General features: G+C 38.5%; 1 protein-coding gene across 1 annotated transcript in view; it reads left to right on the plus strand.

The window, feature by feature from the left end:
- The first annotated feature begins 2,601 nt into the window (after window positions 1-2,601).
- The window catches only part of Sertad2 (SERTA domain containing 2), a 103,065-nt gene continuing 86,874 nt past the window's right edge, over window positions 2,602-18,792 (plus strand). The window contains exon 1 of the mRNA XM_047522998.1: window positions 2,602-3,473. The gene's annotated coding sequence lies outside the window, so the exon portion shown is untranslated. The remainder of the gene's footprint in view (window positions 3,474-18,792) is intronic.

Genomic DNA, 18,792 nt, shown 5'->3' on the forward strand with positions numbered 1-18,792 from the left:
TGTAGTAAAATTTTTACCTATGTGAACCTTTGAGATCAATAAACTAGTTCACATACACACACACATACTGAATCATACATAAAAATCAGCTGCAGTGATTCTTTTTAAGCTTATAATATTTTTATTTGACTTCCCTATACTTTTAGTGTTATAGTTCCAAGGTATGCCCATGTCACTATGGAAGACAGTTTTCCAGCTTCATCATCTTTTTAGGAATCATCCCCCCCACCACTACTAGGCTTGTGTACAGAAACATAGAGAGGGAAGTGATCACAAAATGAGAAATAGAAGACACATGGAAACAATGGAGATAGAACAGAAGAGGAAGAAAAGAAGGAATAAAATAGGTGTTCTCAATAAATATGTATTGTAGTATTTAAATATTTAAAATTTCAATATTTATTCAAAGTCCCCTGGGTTATAGGTTGAGAAAGATGTCCAGGTATAATCTAAAGAAATGGATGACTCAGTAGGTCTGAGATCAGACCCATAAACCTGGGTGGGTCTTACACATAATTTAAGAAATACTGGAATAGGGAGAGCAACAGAATTAGAAAGTGACTCATGGTGGATTGGATTGACAAAGGGGGCAAACTTTTGCCACAAGATGCTAATTCTAGGTATTTGAGGATCCTCTGAAATATACTAGTGAATGTCTAGACTCAAAATTTTCTGTTATTATAGTACCCACCACAGTATTATAAAATAATTCTTTCGCCAATTACTTTCACTTGTCTTACAAATGGACCTCACAGAGGAAGAAATAAGAAAAGGACTTTCTAACTTGTATCATTAGCACTTCTCAAATGTAATACAGGCAACCTACATTAGAAATGCAGCAGATTTTCCCCACATGAGGGATCTAGTTTGTTGAGTTTATCACAGCACCCTGGCCAGAGGAACACTGTGCACCTTCTGTGGATCATCATGTTTTGGGGAGAGGACACTGGACTCTGCCCTGCAGAACTCCAGAGGAGTTTTAATACATGGAGGGACAATGTACACATAATCTGTGTGCTACAAGAAGTTTGTGATATAGCTCACTTTCATAAGTGGATTTAGGACACAGAAATCTTAGTGCAGGCTTAAATCAGAAGGTGGAGAGGTAAGAGTATACAGGTTTTGTGTCACAGCTAAGGCTGGATGAGGAGCTGATCCTCAAAGTGACATAATCGAGGGCAAGCCCCAAAATGACTAGAGTAAAATCTTTGGTTTTTACTTAATACATCGCCTTTGAATTCCAGACCACTATAGGTTTCAGTTATATGGAAAAAAATTACCTCACTCTCCTCAAGACCCTATATTAATCCTCCATGTCTCTAGTAGACTAGTAATGGAAATGAATGTTGGGTATTCTGAGTAGATGGAAATAGGAATGCAGTATCTGATTTGCCTTTCCTTAGTTTCTGTGACAGAAAGCAATTATTTTAAGCCTCGGGAGTGCACCTTGTAGCAAAGAAAGTGAGCTCTTGCCAGTGCTTTTGTGGGCATCTCTATTTGCGTTTATTGGTGGTTGCCGTTACTTTTCCAAGTACAAGTGCAATGGCAAGGGTTTAAGTATGTGAAATAATTACTGGACAGTAGCCAAGATATTGAGAAAGCCCACAAATCCTGGGAATGAGCAGTGAGACCTAGGAGTGGGTGCACCCGAGCATTGCCATCAGGGTTCAAGGTAAGGAAGTGGGAGAAAGAGTGGTGAGGGCGGGTGGGTTGGGAGGAAACTAAGATACACGCATGCATTGAAAAATCAAAGCCCATACAGCTTCACTCATGCCAGGTTAAGGGCCTTTTCAGAACTCAATAAAGAAAACAGTATGTTTTCAGGAGCTGTTTCAACCTGTCCACACCCTACTCTGACTTCCAGAAAAACAGGCGAGGGACAAATGCCATTGCCAAGCTTCCCTTCTCTGGTTTCCAGGCTCCTCAGATCCCAGAACACATCCCCACCGACTTCAGACGTTGTTTCCAAGAGTGGGCACGGTCCGTGGACATGGGGCCACTTGGATGTGATTCACTCCAAGTCGGGTTATCCCCCGGGAGTGGGGTTTGGCCTCAGGGGCTCCGGGGCAGCGCCAGGCAGAGGCTGAGCAGCAGCAGCCAGCGGCAGCCTGCAAGCTGAGGAGCCAGCCTCCGCTGCCGCCTCCTGCTGCCGGCGCGGAGCCGGCAGCACAGCCAGTCCCTACTCGCTGTCACGCAGCCAGCAGCGCTGCCCCGCCCGCACCCCCGCGACCGGCCCCAGCCCTCACACTGTTATTTGCGTGACTGACCCGAGCCGGGTGGGAGGGAGGACCGGCTGGGGAGAGAGGCGAGGGCGTGGGCCCCGCCCCGCTCCTTCCCTCTGTTCCCTGAGGCCAGCCCTCTCCTCCTCATTGGCCACGGCGTCCGTCCATCACCCCACCGGCTCTCGGATTGGTAGAAGGAGCACTTCGGAGCGAGGAAGGCAGAGTGACTCCACTGGTCTCCCGCGCCTTGTCTTTCCCTCCACCCCCCACTTCCAACGTCCACCCACCCTCTCCCACCCCCCACCTCCACTTCCCCGCCCGGTTTCGCGGCAGTGTCCTTAGAAGACTCATTGGGCAGGGGCGAAGCCAGCCGCCTATCTAGCCAGCACCATCATTGGTCGGTACCCATGCCCGTCGGAAATGGCGGGCCTCGCCATTGGGCCGCTCTGCTCCGCTCCCCCGCCCTGCAACGCCTCGCCTCCCTGTAGCCTCCTCCCCTCGCGGTTCTCCCTCGGCCCCCTTACCCGCCCGTCCCCGCCGCATCTCCCCTGTCCAGCTGGGCGGGGACTGCTGTACGACTCTGTAAAGTCTGTGAGTCACTGCACAACCCATCAATCCAATTAAATGTCTTGAGCGAGCTGAGCAGGCGGTGCTGCCGCCCGCTGCCGCTCGCCTCGCCGCGGCCCCGCCCCTGCTCGCAGCGCCCCTCTGATCATGGCTGTCTGTCTGTACTTGTTACGGTGTAACATCCTCCTCCTCCTCCTTCTCCTCCTTCCTCCTCCTCCTCCTTGGGAGCCGCTGCAACTTCCCCTCAGCCAGTCTCCTCCTCTGCTTGGGGACTGCAAAGGCATGGATAGACCAGAGCCACTTCTCTCCGTCTCCCCACTAGCCCTTGCTCAGTTTCGCCCTTTAAATTAAAGTCCGTTCCTCGCTCCTCGTCGTTTTAGAGATTTATTTGTCAGTCTATTATTTCCCCTGGTTTTCTTTTTCCTCGGCGGGGGCAAGGGTCGTCGGGGCCGGTGGTTTATGCTAGGAGGTGCGCTTCCCCACCCCACCCCCTCGATTTTTCCTCCCTCCTTTTCGGCCGTGACTTGGTTTCCCTGCTCCTTTCCGTTCCCACCCGTCGAACTCACCGTCCTGCACTCAAGTGACGCACCGACACCCCCCGCCCACAGCCCAGACGTCCACTCCCTCGCCTGCCACCCCGACCCGTCTCGGAGCTGGACAGGGTGCCGACTTCTTCGCGGAAGGGTGAGTACCGTGTGGGGGTTTTTGGGGGGGAGGGGTGAGAATAAAACGTGGTAACCGGTCCATTCTTGGGGAGGGCAGGGATCAGGTTGTGGGGCTGGAGGTTCCTGGTCCGGCGTGGATTTGAGGTGGCGACTCCTTCCTTCCCTCGCTCCTTCTTCCCCCGCCCCTCGAGTCCTTATTCACTAGCCTTGCTGTATTTCTAGGTATTGCCAGACTTCCACCATCGGGGCATTATAATGCTTATACAATGATTGGTGGTGGCATGCTTTCTGTCTTTTGGATGCCTAGTGAGTAGTAATAGCGATGTGATCCGATAGACTGTGACCTGCAAAAAGTGTAAAATGGCTAGTGGGTACATTTTCCTGTAAATCAAAGTTAACTTTGTTCAGTAAAGGCAAAGCAAAGGTATTATTCATTTGAATGTGTGGTGATAGAGCAAGGAAAGACAAATTGCCTAGTGGCATCACTCAGTTTTATTATTTTAAGATAATTTCGTGGTTCCCTTTTGAGAAAATATTAATTCAGTACTAAAGGTTATGAAGTCTTTGAACCTGTTGGAGGAAAGCAAGGTAAGGTGGAAATTCTGTGTAACACTCCGTCTTTAGCTCCTTTCTATTCTAGGGAGGCATCACAGTACAGAATTTTGTATTTCCCAATTATTGGACACAACGGAGTGTGTTAAGGAGAGATGAGAAATATGGATTGTTTCCTTTGATATTTATCTTTTGGTACTTGATTACTCTTTAAACAATGTTATTCTACAGATTTTTGTAAAATTTTAATTTGGTTTCTTGGTTATCAGTAGCTCAAAAGTACAAATACCTACCCATATGTGCTTTATGACAACCTTGTCCTATGTATCTTTAATATTTAGTGTGAGATAAAAGTATAAATTATGAGAATAGTTACCCTGAATTGGCTTCTGTGGTCACTGTTTAGAATTCAGCTGTTTTAAATTGGTATTCCTCTTTTTGAATCAAGTTCTGGGCTAGTTGTCCACAAGAGTCAAATTAGGCCAAACTAAACATGTTTTGAAATATTAAAGTACAGGAAAGGCCGCTTAGTAGTTAATTCTCTCCTTCTCTTTCAGGCTAACCAGAATAAGTTGTTGCTAAATTTAATTTTAAAGAATAGACTGTTCCTGTACTGAAATCTGCCAAGTTGCTACAGAAGATTTCTTTTTAAAGAGCAGAAATGTGTTTATGATCAGTCCAAAGTAGTAAAGTGAAAAGTGACTTTCATGTAAATGCTGTCTTAAAGAAATGCTTGTCATAACTCCAAATCTTTCAGTGTGTTTCAGGAAGACTTTTACAAAGCCTTTTGAATTGTTTAATAAATTTCAGCCTGTGACATTTTTCATGAGGGTAAGACTGAACCTTTGAAAGACCAGATAGCACAGGGGAGGTATGCTGCCTGAATTTGAATTCAGCCATCACTCACTGGCTCTGTGACCTTGGACAAATTTCTAACCTGATCTGTGCTGGTTTTTTCCTCTAAATGAGAGGGGAGACTCCTCTTTAAAGGGTTGCTATAAGGATTAATCACAGTGGACAACATAGAGCACTGTGTTAGCTGCCTCATAAACATTATCATTCTCAGAGAGGGAGTCTAGTGTAGTGGCTAAGAGTAGGGCCTTTGGAACCAGATTCTGTAGGTTCAAATCCCAGCATTTCTGCTTGACCTTGGTCAAATTAACCTTAGATTCTTCATCTGTAAAATGAGAATAATGGTAGCACCTGTTTCATAGGGTTATGGAGAGAGGTGTGGGCAGATTGAGTTAATATGTACATATTTTAATAGCATTTGGTATATGTATCTTGCCCCATTTAGTTTTTTTTTCCCCCCAACACTGGGAATTGAACCCAGGGGGCTCTACTGACCCCAACCCTATTTTTTTTTCTTTTCTTTTTTTTTGAAACAGGGTCTTGCTAAGTTGCTGAGGTTGGCCTCGAACTTTAGGTACTCCTGCCTCAGTCTCCCATATAGCTGGGATTACAAGTACATGCCACTATGCCGGCCCAAATTTAGCTCTTTCATGTTCCTCGGTATATCTTGAAATATGAATGACTTTATTTTTTACAAGTAATTTTTTTGCAAAGATAAAATATCATTGCTGTTAATAAAATAAGCAAAATTTAATCAGTATGCCTGATGTTTGAACTAGAGTTTATCAGAGCCTTTAAGAAGTCTGATTATTGAATGAATTGAGTTGATCACTCATTCATTTGAACTTGCATAATATAATGTACTACCTCTATTAAAATTATTGTATAGATCACACACTTGCTGTTATCTATAGTTTTCACCCCTACTAAACAGAAAGCTTTTTGAGGGTAACAGTAGTGTTTCAATCATGAGTTAATCTCTGTTGCCTAGCAAAGCTACTAGCACATAAAGAAGCTTAATGAATACTTGTGGAATTAAACTATGTTATTCTCAAATCATTTATGAGTAGTTGAATGAACATTATATGTGATATTGTGAAGAATACTGTTATTTATATTGTTAAATTGAATTTTCACTTTCTCAATTATTATTTTTGTAACTGTAAAATAAATGAGGGGATTCACAGTGTAATTTGTCCTTTACTAACCAACAGTTTTGGCTGGGCATGGTGGTCCACACCTGCAATCCCAATGACTCTCAAGGCAGGAGGATGTCAAGTTGGAGACCAGCCTCTGCAATTTAGTGAGATTCTGTCTCAGAGTGAAAATAAAAAGGTCTTCAGTATAATTCTGTGGCAGAGCATCCCTGGGTTCAATCCCCAGCATCACAAAAAATATAAACAAATTTTCATTTTGAAGAGTAAATTAAAAATTAGCTGAAAAGCACATCTACTATTTTTCTTTGTTGCCTGACATGACCATTTTAAAATTATGATTCTCTGATTCCCAAACTTTCTGTCATTAAGTTGAATGTTATTATTAATGTGAATTATACAAATTGGATTTTGAATGTCTAAACAGATGATATGATGTTATTTTCTCTGCTTCAGTCTCTTTAATAATAAAGAGACTTTTCAATCTAACACTGTAAAATAAATTACTATCATTTCCTTAAGTACTAGAGCCTTATTTTTCTTTCCATTCAAGAATTAAACTCTTTCTTTTGAATAGTCTTAATAGATAATTAGCTATTGGAATAGCTGTAATAAATAGTGTGATAGGATCATAAAAGAGGTGTATGTAATTAGTAAATAAAACACTTAAACTTTAAACTTTACCACACACTTAATACAAATTACACAATTGTGGAATATGTATTTTTTAAATAAGCAAAATTGATGGGGCCTACCACCTGCTTCCTTTATAGAATCATCCTGTTTTACTTGTCAATAAAATTCATTTTAATTACTGTGCCCTCAAAAGTTATAAAATATAAGAATTGTCTTTAATGAGAGAAAGGATCCTCAGCAACAAAATCTGAATACTTATCTACTCAGAAGTGTTATAGTGTTTCTTAACATTGTTAAAACTTCTAATATGTGAAACATTTGTTACAATGCTTGTAATTTTGAGCACATAGACCTTTGTTTATCCAAATCTTGTTATCCAGTTGAGTTGAATATATTGTATTTTCATTGTCTAAAACAATTGATTTTTAGAAAGCTTGCCCCTTTTTTTGTTTGAATACTTTTAAAGCAGTTAATCAAAAGCAAAACTTAAAAAATAATTTATAGGCACTTAGAAACAACACTTAAGGATCTGGTCTGCAAAATGGAAAGTCTCATCTCAGGTTTTTCACTTGACACATTTTAGCATGACATTGTTTCCACAGCTCACCTCTCTTTCATTTAACTGTTTAGTAAAGACATTTGGCTATTTATTAGGATTTTACAGACATTTATGATGTTTCCAACTTTATTGGGTTTGAGTGGGGTCCCACTGTGTTACCCAGGCAGGCCTGAGCTTCTGTGCTCAAGTGATCCTCCTGCCTGGGTCTCCTGAGTAACTGGCTAATGTTCCCAACTTTTAAAAATGCAGTATTCGTTGTGAAGCATTCTTTGGAAAGAAAAGAGGAGTAGAAATAATCTTTAGGGTTTGTGATTTCTATGCTGATAGTAGGAAAATGGATAGCTGTGTCAGATAGTGATGTAAAGGAGAGAAAAATAACATATGCATTGTCTAATGACATAGACACATTGACCTTCTACATTGAGTGACACTACGGATTATCATGTAACCTTGAGCATTACATTTCACCTCCTACATTCTCAAAGATATTGTCCTGTCAGTGGGAAGAAGAAAGGTGGTTAATCCTGCTCTCACAGAGGAAGTTATAGGAGTAAATTGTGTTTCTTAAAAAATATTTGGGAAGGACAAAATTCTTGTAAACACAAAGTAAACTTCATTTAGAAAATAGATATTTGTTTAGCATTATGTGAAAATTGTGATCTCTCAGATATTTATCTACAGAGCATTCCTTTTGAGTTTAGATTTGAAGAGACTTCTTACTGATATGCTTAAGGTACCATTTAAAGAAGTAAGGAACTTTGCTTTAGTTGAATGGGGTATTAAATTTTAACTCTCAGTTTTGGTGTATCCCAATTTTTAGCTGATGCTGATATTTTAAAAACATACTTTAGGTATCTGGGAAATAATACATTTTATCAAGTTAAAGTTTGTAAAATTTGTACTTTCATTGCAGGGGGAAAATGTGTAGATTTACTGGATTCCATTAGAAGTATATCCAAAGAGAAAAATTAATCATCGTGTTTACTTTGTACCCTGAATACTTGAATACAGTGAAATATGCACATTTAAGAATATAGTAATTTGGAGGATTTAATTTATTCCAGTCAATTTTTTTATTTAGAAAGGCAAGTGAAGGCACATGCAGAAAGCTTGCATTTTAAGAAATCATTTTTTTTCTTTTATCCCTAAAAATGAGTGAGGAGTCTTTAAAATTTAAAAATCTAAGACTTAGAGTTAGCACATTTATATAAATTTCTTTGAATTAAGCTTTACTTCTCCACAATTATTAGCAAAATTATCACAACCTCATGATGTTATTCACTTTTTAAGGAGGAAATATAATTCTAGGGTACTCAGAGAAGGATGTATTAAAACAAGGCATATAAAATATTATTTATTCTAATATTAAGGATAGTAAATAGTGAGCCTCACATGTGAAATTTCTAAGCAGAGAACAATTTTTTTTCTTTTTTTGGCAGGGGGTTGTTGCTGGAGCATGCTAAGCACACACTATACCACTGAACTCTCCCCTCAGCCTCCAGAAAGCAACTTTTAAAAATACTGTTCTTTTGTCCTTTTTGTTCAACTGTCAACCAACTGAGGCAGAACAATCTGATTTCTTCCCCACCTTTGGATCTAACATCCACATTATAATGTTTCGCACTGAATATTGACTTTTAACATATTAAATAAAATGACTAAAATAATCCACCCTCTTTCCTTTGTTTAATGTCATTTTTCATTTTTCTTAATATTTCCATATGAGTTTGTCTTTTATTCTTATGTGACATCTCTCTTATTTTATTCTTGTTTTTTCCAAGAGTCATTTGGATTCTTTTTCATTGATGATATCAGTTTTATTTTGTCTTTGGTTTTGTTTTTGTTTTGTGTGTGTGTGTGTGTGTGTGTGTTTAAGCTGTGGAGGGGCTTTTGTTTTATTTAAATCTATTTTATAAGATTGATGGAAAGCCTTCTATGTAGAAAAATTTTCTTTGCCTTATTTCAAAAGAAGGGTTCTAGTTCTCTCCTTTTGTCTGCACAAAATTTAAGGATCTACTTCATAAACCTAAAACCAAGTTTTAGCCTATGCAAGGTGGTGTCAAGGGAAAACTCTAACATGTTTATTAATGACTGATTTTCTATTCATCCATTGTGTCTGAGGGGAAACCTACAGAATTTTTTCTGTCCAGGTTATCGTGAAATGTCTCAGACATCCAAGCTGTTTTTGCTCCATGCCAGGCGCCCTGGTGAGCTTCGGAGACTGTGATGACCATGGCCACCTGACCTCATGGGGGGTGGGCAGGGGAGGCTGACTGAGACCATCACATCAGACAGGATGAGCAGCTCCTTTTGTTTGTTTGTTTTGTTTTTAACTCTCTAAGCCAGACAGAACTTCAGACCATGTCCACTGTGAAGTTTTCCAGGGCTCTCCATTGTTGCTTGATTAATGGTTCCTTGTGAAGTAACCATCAGCTTTATTGTCTTCCATGGCTTCAACTCAAATGAAATGTATTCCTTTGGGTTAACTTTTGTGTTGATTTTAAGGGTTCTTTTTACCCAGAAAATCAGAGTGTGGAAGCGTTTTTTTGTTTTGTTTTGTTTTTTTGTTTTTTTGCCATGTGGGGATTGACGAGGACCTCATACATGCCAGTCAAGTACACTACTGCTGAGCTACATCCTCAGTCCTGAATATATACCTTTTAAGCCAAAAAGATTTGTATAAAAATTCTGTGAGTCAAAAGTTTTCCTAAGGACCAAATCCTTTGATTTTTTTTTTTTTTTTCCTGATACCAGGTATTGAACCTAGACACTTGACCACTGAACCACATGTCAGCCCTTTTTACTTTGAGACAGAGTCTCACTAACGTGCTTTAGGACCTTGCTGAGGCTGGCTTTCAACTTGCAATCCTCCTGACTCAGTCTCCGGAGTCGCTGGGATTACAGGCGTGCCCCAACAGGTCCTGCCTAAGATCATTTGATCTGGAGAATGTCTAGTAGTTTTTCAAAGTACATGACATTATTCAAATATCTGTAGTAGAAAACCTTAAATTCCACTAAACAAGGGCTGGGAATGTAGCTCAGTGGAAGAGTGCCTACCCAGCATTCCTAAGGTTGTGGATTCTATCCCCAGTACTACACAAAAAATTAATAATTTTTTTTTCAGACAAATTGAAGCCTCCCTTTTTTTTTTTTTTGCGGTGGGGGGGGGTGGTGCCAGAGATTGAACTCAGGGGCACTTGACTATTGAGCCACATCCCCAGCCCTATTTCATATTTCATGTAGAGACAGGGTCTCACTGAGTTGCTTAGCACCTTGCTGTTGCTGAAGCTGATTTTAAACTCTCTATCCTCCTGTCTCAGCCTCCCAAGCTGCTGGGATTATAGGCATGCACCACCATGCCTGGCTGAATCCTCCTTTTGATTTAACTGTTCAGTTCTAATTTTTATTTTAACAACTCAAATATAAAATTAGATAAACTGCATTTTGGGGTTGATTAAGAGATGTTCTAGAAATCACACTTTATACATCCTATGCCTCAAGGGAAAAGCTTGGTCTTTTGTGGCCCTGTATTTATTTTTGGCTTCTGTTCATTCACTCACTCAGTTAATTCAGCAGATATTTATCAAGCATTTCCTACTATGTGCCAACTAGTCTTCCTAGGCACATGCAGTATCAGTGAGGAAAAGAAATGAATATTCCTGCCCTTGTGGTAATTATTTCCAAACTATTTCAGTGTGTGCAGAACTCGTTGTCTACTTTTTGGAGTAGTCTTAATTAAACATTATATAATAATGATCTGAAAAAAATGTAAGAATTCTTTATATGGATTTTATGCTCTTTGACTTTTTATAAAAGGAATTCTAAATCCTTAAACAAAATTCCAATTGAGTGGACATTTTTAAAATTTGAATTTGAGTTGATATGTTAATATTGTCTATAGTTTCCACCAGAAATCATTAATCTTTACTTATGAACCTTGGAAAACCATACAGTGGTCATGGTCTGAAGTTTCTCCTAGGTTTTCTTTATACTTTTCAAGTTGTTTTCTCCTGTTGCTTTGTTTCCTTTGTGACAGAGCCTGAAAAAAAAAAAAAAATGTTAACCCTGAAAGTTGCACAATGGAAATGTAGTCATTTCTCCTACATTGCACAATTGACAAGGAAACCTTAACTTTGCTTTGTCTGTTGCACATGAAGAACTGATTTTTTGTTTCAGTGATTATATACATGTACACAAATACAACCTTCAGTGTTCATTTCCAACTCAGACACTAAAGTGGATATACCTAAGTGTTTTTTTTTATGCAGTGCAAATACCATCAATATATTATCAAAGGATGATTTTCAATGTTTTGTTTTTATTCATAAATACTTAATACATGTCCCAAGTACTTAAGAGTATCAGAAACTAATAATAAGACATGAAATTTGCTCATAATTTTGCTCATGGTCCAGTTGGAGACAAAAGATCCCCATATGGAAATTAAATCTCTGACACTGGGCAATATGTGATGTGGGAAGTCCAGTGTAGGCCACTACAATAAGCCAAGTCCTAGGTCAAGTGGACCTGCCTTCTAGAAGTTCTGGATGGACTTTAAAATCCTTCTTTTTAAATCTGAGAAAAGATGGAGCAGGAGACACCTAAGAATAGAATAGTCTTTAGCTACTGCAGTGGTTCAGCAGAGAAGGTAAGGAAAAGAGGATGGAGCAGACATCATGGCCATTTATTGCATTCACTACCTCCACTGGAAGCAGAACTGCACCTTTGAATAGATTATATAGACACAGTATGAATACATTTTAGATTCTTGAGAAAAAAAATTTATAGTTTGGAGAAACCTCATCAATGAGGGCACTGTGAACAAAGGGAGTTCTATGAAAAATGAAAGGAACACTGGAAGAGGAGGAAAGAATTGGAGATAGGGACTTAACAGTTGCTGAAGTTACTTTCTTCCTCAATTTCACCTAGAGCAGCCCTGCCTGCAAGATGGATATACTCTGGGCCTAATACAACACATTTTAGGAAGTCTGCATATATTACTGCAATATGTAGATATTCTCTTTCTAAATTGTTTTACCTTGGGATTAGCTGAAATTTCTACTGTGGGTATGTTTAAAATCTCAAACATAGTATTGTAGACTATGGCTTTTATTTATTTACTTATTTTTTTAGTATTCGGAAATGTTAAGGGTACATATGTTTTATATTTAAACCTACATCTAAGATAGGATAATGCAATATATGTTTGTCTCTTATATTTAAATTCAGGGGGAAAATATCTAAAGCCTCATGTTAATTTTATTTTTTAATGAAAGTATTTGGACTTTTACATAGAGACTTTTTCTTTTCTCTTCTTTTAATAACAACCTCTGTGAAGAGTTTCCTTTCCTAAAAACTACCTCTGCTAGGACCATCACTCAATCCATTAACTCACAAGATCACTAAGGATACTTTTGGGAATTATCTTGATTGCTATGGTGGTTTCAAGGGTATATATATTACCCAAAGTTACCAAATTGTACAACATAAATGCATGTACTTATTATATACCAATAAAACTTTTATAAAATCTACATATGTTGTAAGGTCTATTTTCATGATTAAAATTTTTTTTTCTATTATAAGAATTATGTTTTTAAAAATTTTATTGTTTATTTCTTATTTTATTTAATTTTATCAAATCTTTATTCACCTACATCCCATACCCCATACACATTTATACATTTCAAATAAGAAAGATAAATAGTACTGAGGAGGCCCATGTGCTGGCTGAAATTCAGATATTGGACCTTAGAGAGCTTTTTTCCATATGTAAGACTCACTAGAGTATCTTTAAGTAATCTGCACAGATTTGAATTTGGAGAATTGGAGTTGTATATTTTTTCTTCATGGATTCCTTTCCTTATAGTTTAGCAGATTATGGCTCATTTTTAACATGGAGTAAAGAGCTTGATTTTAGTAAGACTTTTCTTTTTAAATGAGGACAGATGGCTTAATGCTTCTCTTTAAATATTGTTCCATTTTCTTTTTCTTTTTCTTTTCTTTTTTTTTTTTTTTGGCACTTTTATAAATTAAGTTTTGGGCTGCTGGGTGCAGTGTCACATGTCACATGCATGTAAGTAGGAAGATTTTGAATTCAAGGCCAGCCTGGGCAATTTAGCAAGACCCTTTCTCAAAACAAACCAACCCCCTACATAAACAGTTTGGCAAGTAAACTCTCTGAATAGATTTGTTTAGGGAAGAACTAAGTCTGATCCATTCTTCCTGCCCCTATGGTCTTTGAGCATAGCACAGAAGGCTTAATTTAAGTTTGTGATGGTTTAATATTAATTGAATATTTCTTATGTTACCCAATGTACATTTCAGGTAAATTTCTTTGTTGTTGGAATTAATGCCAATATTAAGTTTAAAACATCGACAATTTTTCATAAAAAAAATGGTAGTCTAGAAAAATGATCTGAGTTGTGTTTCTAGAGTTGGAACTATCAGAATTTTAATGAGCTGTGACTCTAAAGCTCAACCTCTTTCTGCCATACCAGCAGGACATCTTAGAATTAGCAGTACCCAGGCCACAACTCCAGGATGAGGCTGTCGCTTCAGTACTTTAAAAAGTCCCCAAGTTTTTCTAATGTGCAACCCACACTATACAGTGCTGTCTCCCACATCGTATTCCCCAACACACAGACTTTTAAAATGTGAAGAAAACCTGAAAGAATAATTCAACAAACACCCATGTTCCCTCTGCCTGGATTCAGTAATTATTAACCTTTTGCCATATTTGCTTTATGACTCGATCTTTCCCTTTCTCCATACATATACTTTTTTTCGGTACCAAGTGAAAGTAAGTTTCAGTCATTATGACTCTTTACCATTGAATATTTCAGTGTGCATTTCCTGAGCCTAAGGACATTCTCCTATATAACCACAATACCATTTCATATCTAAGAAAATTAATAATAATTTGGAATGCTTTTTGAAAGTTCACTTTCATTTATTAAAGCCTAAGAGTCTATGCTCTACTAAAAATTAAATACATACAAAGTGAGAAGTTCTGCAGAATATGTAATTCTGAGAATCTTTGCTGAGATATGTGTTCGTGTTTGCAAGTAAGGCCATTGCTTCAAGCATTCTGATGAGTCAGTGTGTTTTCTTATGGATGGTGAGGTAAGAGCCTTCTAGTTCTAATGTTATGTGATAATTTCACAGGGAGATACATTGATCTGAGTTCACACCACACAGTGGTTTAGTGGAAAAGCCCAGTTTCAAGCCAGACCATGTTGGGTCAAATACTTGCTTGGTCACTTGCTGCAGGGCACATTGGGGAAGTTAAATTCTTGTATCAGTTAAGAGGTTTTCAGAAACTGCCCTCACATTCACTGGAATCTTCAGGAAATTTATTCTGTTACAACAAATTCAGAGATATGATAGGCTCCAGACTGGGTTAGTTCTATAGCTCAGGTTCTTAGCATCTTTCTGTCAATTCTGACTCCTCGTTGTCTCCAGATTCTGTTTTGGTTCCTTCTCCAACTGGTTCATATCCATCCAGTAAGTATTCTGAGGAAGTCAGAAACCTCTACACAGAGATGACCATCTATCTTTCTGTCCAGGAATCTCTGTCCATCTCTGGACTGGTGACTGTCCTCAGAGGAGCATTCTGCCCTGCCCTAGTGTAGACTTACCTGGATCCTCCCTAGAGCTGAGTTCTCTTAGGGAGAGGGGGAAATGGATGTGAGTATGCCAGTAAAAGTGCTGGTCCCTCCTCTCTCAGCCTATTTTCTTTGCTATAAAATGGGAACAGTGATATCCACCTCTATGACTATTACTAACATAAAATAGGTAACACAACAAAACAAAGCTTATGTTTAATAAATGCTAATTCCTATTCTTTCTTTTCTCCTTTCCATCTTATAGAAAATTCCATCTTCCTTTGACACACCTTGCACACTCCATACTGTAACCACCTGTAAATGACTCTTCCTCAAAGATGTCTCTTAATTGTCTTCTCCCCTTAGTATCTAGGGGATAGCATGTCATGTGAACTTTGCAGAGTTTGGTCTGATACCTTCCATTAATCTTTCTTGGTCTACCATATTTTTTCTTGTGCATTTCAGCTTGTTAATATATCATTCCAAATCTGGGGAAGGGAAACTGTTAACTGTGTGTACGTATTTATCAGATCAAGTGTGAGCAGAAATCTCTCCAATTTTACTATCCATAAAAACAGCAGACTTAATAGATTTCCCATCTATTAAAAGAAAAGCTCCACAACCCATGATAAAGTCAGCAGAACAGAATGCTGTTTGAAATATAGTAGCTTATCTGTCGGGATCAATCAGATCTTTGATATTTTGGGGAAGTCCAGGCTATTATCATGGTTTAGTTGCACTGGTTTCTCCAGAACTTCCTTTCTAAAAAGAATTGTGCCTAATTTTCCAGTGAGTCTTTTTTGAATGGTTTGATCTTGAACCTCCTCACACTCACTGCAAGAGAGTCATCTTCCAAAGACATGTTTTTTAGAATGTGTGAACAATGGAGGGTCTTTGTTCAGGCTTGCCCTTTTCAAAACAGGTAAAGTGGATTGTCAGATCGTTTTTTCCCCTGTGGTATTTCTAACTACTTCTGGAACACTTGTGATGTCCTATAAAATTGTCACAACCCAATTACATGGGACCATCTCCCCCAACCCTTTTTTTTGAATTTTCTTCTAAAACAATTAGATGCCTCTTGAGAATCCTAGACACCTCTAAGTAGAATATTTAGTTCCTGCCACCATCCATAGCAAGGGAATAGAAGAGTAAAAAGCCTGGTGCCTTTCTTGGCTTAGAAGATGCCCAATCCTGGCTTGTCCCTCTTCAGTTACAGTTATTTTCACTTTGTCTTTAATTTTTAGATTTAGTATTGATGAAGTATGTATGAATCTGTTAAGCTCTGTGAAGACTGAAAATGTGCAGATTTTGAGTGGTTCCAGCCATAATTCAACACTCTGCTGACATGAATTGTTTCACTAGAGGAATGTTTTTAAGTGTGTGTTGATGTTTCTTATGTATCTCAAATGAAGGCTCTATGTATGTTAAATTATAAAGCAGCACAATGAAAGCAAAACTCTGAAATAAATTGTTATTTTATGAAAGAAGCCAAAGAAGGAACATTTTGGCTATGATTTTAGTTAAAAGTCCTGGAGTTTTGAGAAGAAAAAAAGTTTGAAATTTGTATTGCATGTCCTTGAAGTACTATTAGTTACTTTTAAGAAGGATGAAACATGATTTTTAACTTGAGAAGCTTTGTTTCATTTGGGCAGATTTTTAATTTTAGTGCCTTGCAGAAAAGATTTGTGGGCAAGATTCCCTTTGCTATGTAACAAATGCTTTCACTGTTTAGCTACGGCTTGCTAACAGTGGCTCAGAGGTTGAAATGAAAAGTGAAATGGTCGTTGTTTCTCATCTAATAACCGGATTTTATTTTTATTTCCACTCCCCAGTGTTAAAAAAAGAAATGAGGGAAAAAAGCAAGGATCAAGATCCAAAAGCTCAAACTAAAATTTAATTTCCTAACTAGAATGAGGCTAGCTTTACCATGATGTGAAAGGCATATGTAGGAAACTTTTGTTCATAGCCACACAGTTGACTATATGATTGCTGGGCTTAGTACTTGGATCTGGTTGTATTCCTGTTTCAGTCAAGCAGGTAGGAACCAAGTCTAAACTGTTGAAATGACTCAACTTCTTTCTTTCCTCCCTCTTGAGAAATATTTTGACTGTGCTTCTTGCCCCACTTCTTAGTCCACCTGAGAGAATAGAGCATAGGTCTAAATGATACTGGGTCGGATAGCAATGAAGAGTTAAAAGTGTATTATCTGCCCATTAATACTGAGGGCTTTAATGATAAGTAGTTGTTGGGACTTTGTCTTTGCTTCTTTATTCTTACTTCTTCCTTCCCTTCTTCCGTATTCTTCCCTAGGAATTGAATCCAGGGCCACACACATGGTAGGCAAGCACTCTGCCACTGAGCTACATCCCTAGCCCTATTTTTTTATTTCATTTTGAGACAGGGTCTTGCTCAGTTGCCCAGACTGCCCTTAAACTGGTTATTCTCCTGTCTCAGCCTCCTGAGCAGCTGGGATTACAGGTCTGAGTCACTACCTCAGGCTTTTTGTTTGTTTGTTTGTCTGTTTGTTTTTGTTCATTTGTTGGATTGCCATGCTGGCCATGCTGGGGATGGAACCCAGTGCTCTGTGACTGCCACACCCCATTCTATCTTTGCTTCTTTCTTAATTCTGTCATTTCTGGATTCTGTCTTGGAGCTTCTTCTGGGCAAGTTCTGTAGCCTTAAGTTGTGTGCAGTGGATTCTAAGGAAAAACTGATTTTGTACCAGGTCCTTCATGGTTTTTATTTTTCTCCAAGGAGTTCTTTCTTTGGTTGAAAATCTCAGTGTGATTAATGAAAAACTGTTGAACAGCAAAGAAAAATATTAAATTCAGTATCTTTAAAAAGTATTCAGAAAAGGAGCCAGGCACAGTGTTGCATGCCTGTAATCCCAATGGCATGGGAGGCTGAGGCAGGAGGATCATGAGTTTAAAGCCAGCCTCAGCAACTTAGCAAGGCCCTATGCAACTCAGGGAGACCCTGTCTCTAAATAAAATATAAAAGAGGCCTGGGGATGTGGCTCAGCGATTAAGTGCCCTGAGTTCAATCCCAGTTACAAAAAAAAAAGTATTTGGAAAAGGGATTATATTTGGAGAATTATATTTGTTAATATTTCTGCAAGATCCAAATAACCTGGTGAAATATTTGGACTACAGTTCCATTTTGCTGTATTAAGCATTTTTCCATGCAGTATGCACATCCTCAGTGTGTGCTGTGACTGGCACTTGAGTTTTGAGAATGCTTTTATTGTTTTTAAATTAATTTGCAGCTGACCAAAACAAAGGCTAGTTTGAGGATAATATTGAAATTGTGGTATGTTTGAGAAATTTGATTGTCAGAAAATATGTCTGTAATTTGTTGAGGTGCCTAGATATAAACTTAGCTTTACTGGGGATCAAGTCACAGATCCACCTCTCCTACCTTAGCATGAAGACAGGGGTACTTCTGTCTTCTTATCTCTATTGTGTTCCATTGCAACTAACTTCATATGTTGTCACTGAATGGTAAGTACACTAGCTTGACATGGGTTATGAATTTTTTTATATTTTATATTTTTATAATTTATTATATTTTGTAGTGTTTATGCATCCTAAGAACAATATGATGAAAAATGAAGCCTTTTCTATGAGCTAATAATTTAGGATTACTAACAGTTATAAAGGCACTTGGAGGGCTGGAGATACAGCGTGTGGTAGAGTGCATGCTTAGTATGTGTGAGGCCCGAACCATAAAAGAAGAAGGCATTTGACCACTCTTCTTTCTGTTTTGCTCACACATGATGATGAATAAAGGATGGGCCAAGAATTTTGTACTGGGGATCCTCTAGGAGACGAGCTTGTTGTCACCGCATTTTGTTTTGTGTGATCTACATCATTTCATATGATATTTGATGTGATGTGGGCTTCACATCTTTTAGGGAAACTGTAACATTTTAATATGGAATGCTTATACAAATAAGATTTTTTTAAAAGAATTTTTTTT

Source organism: Sciurus carolinensis, chromosome 13 (genome assembly GCF_902686445.1).
Source record: "Sciurus carolinensis chromosome 13, mSciCar1.2, whole genome shotgun sequence".
NCBI classification, from domain to species: domain Eukaryota; kingdom Metazoa; phylum Chordata; class Mammalia; order Rodentia; family Sciuridae; genus Sciurus; species Sciurus carolinensis.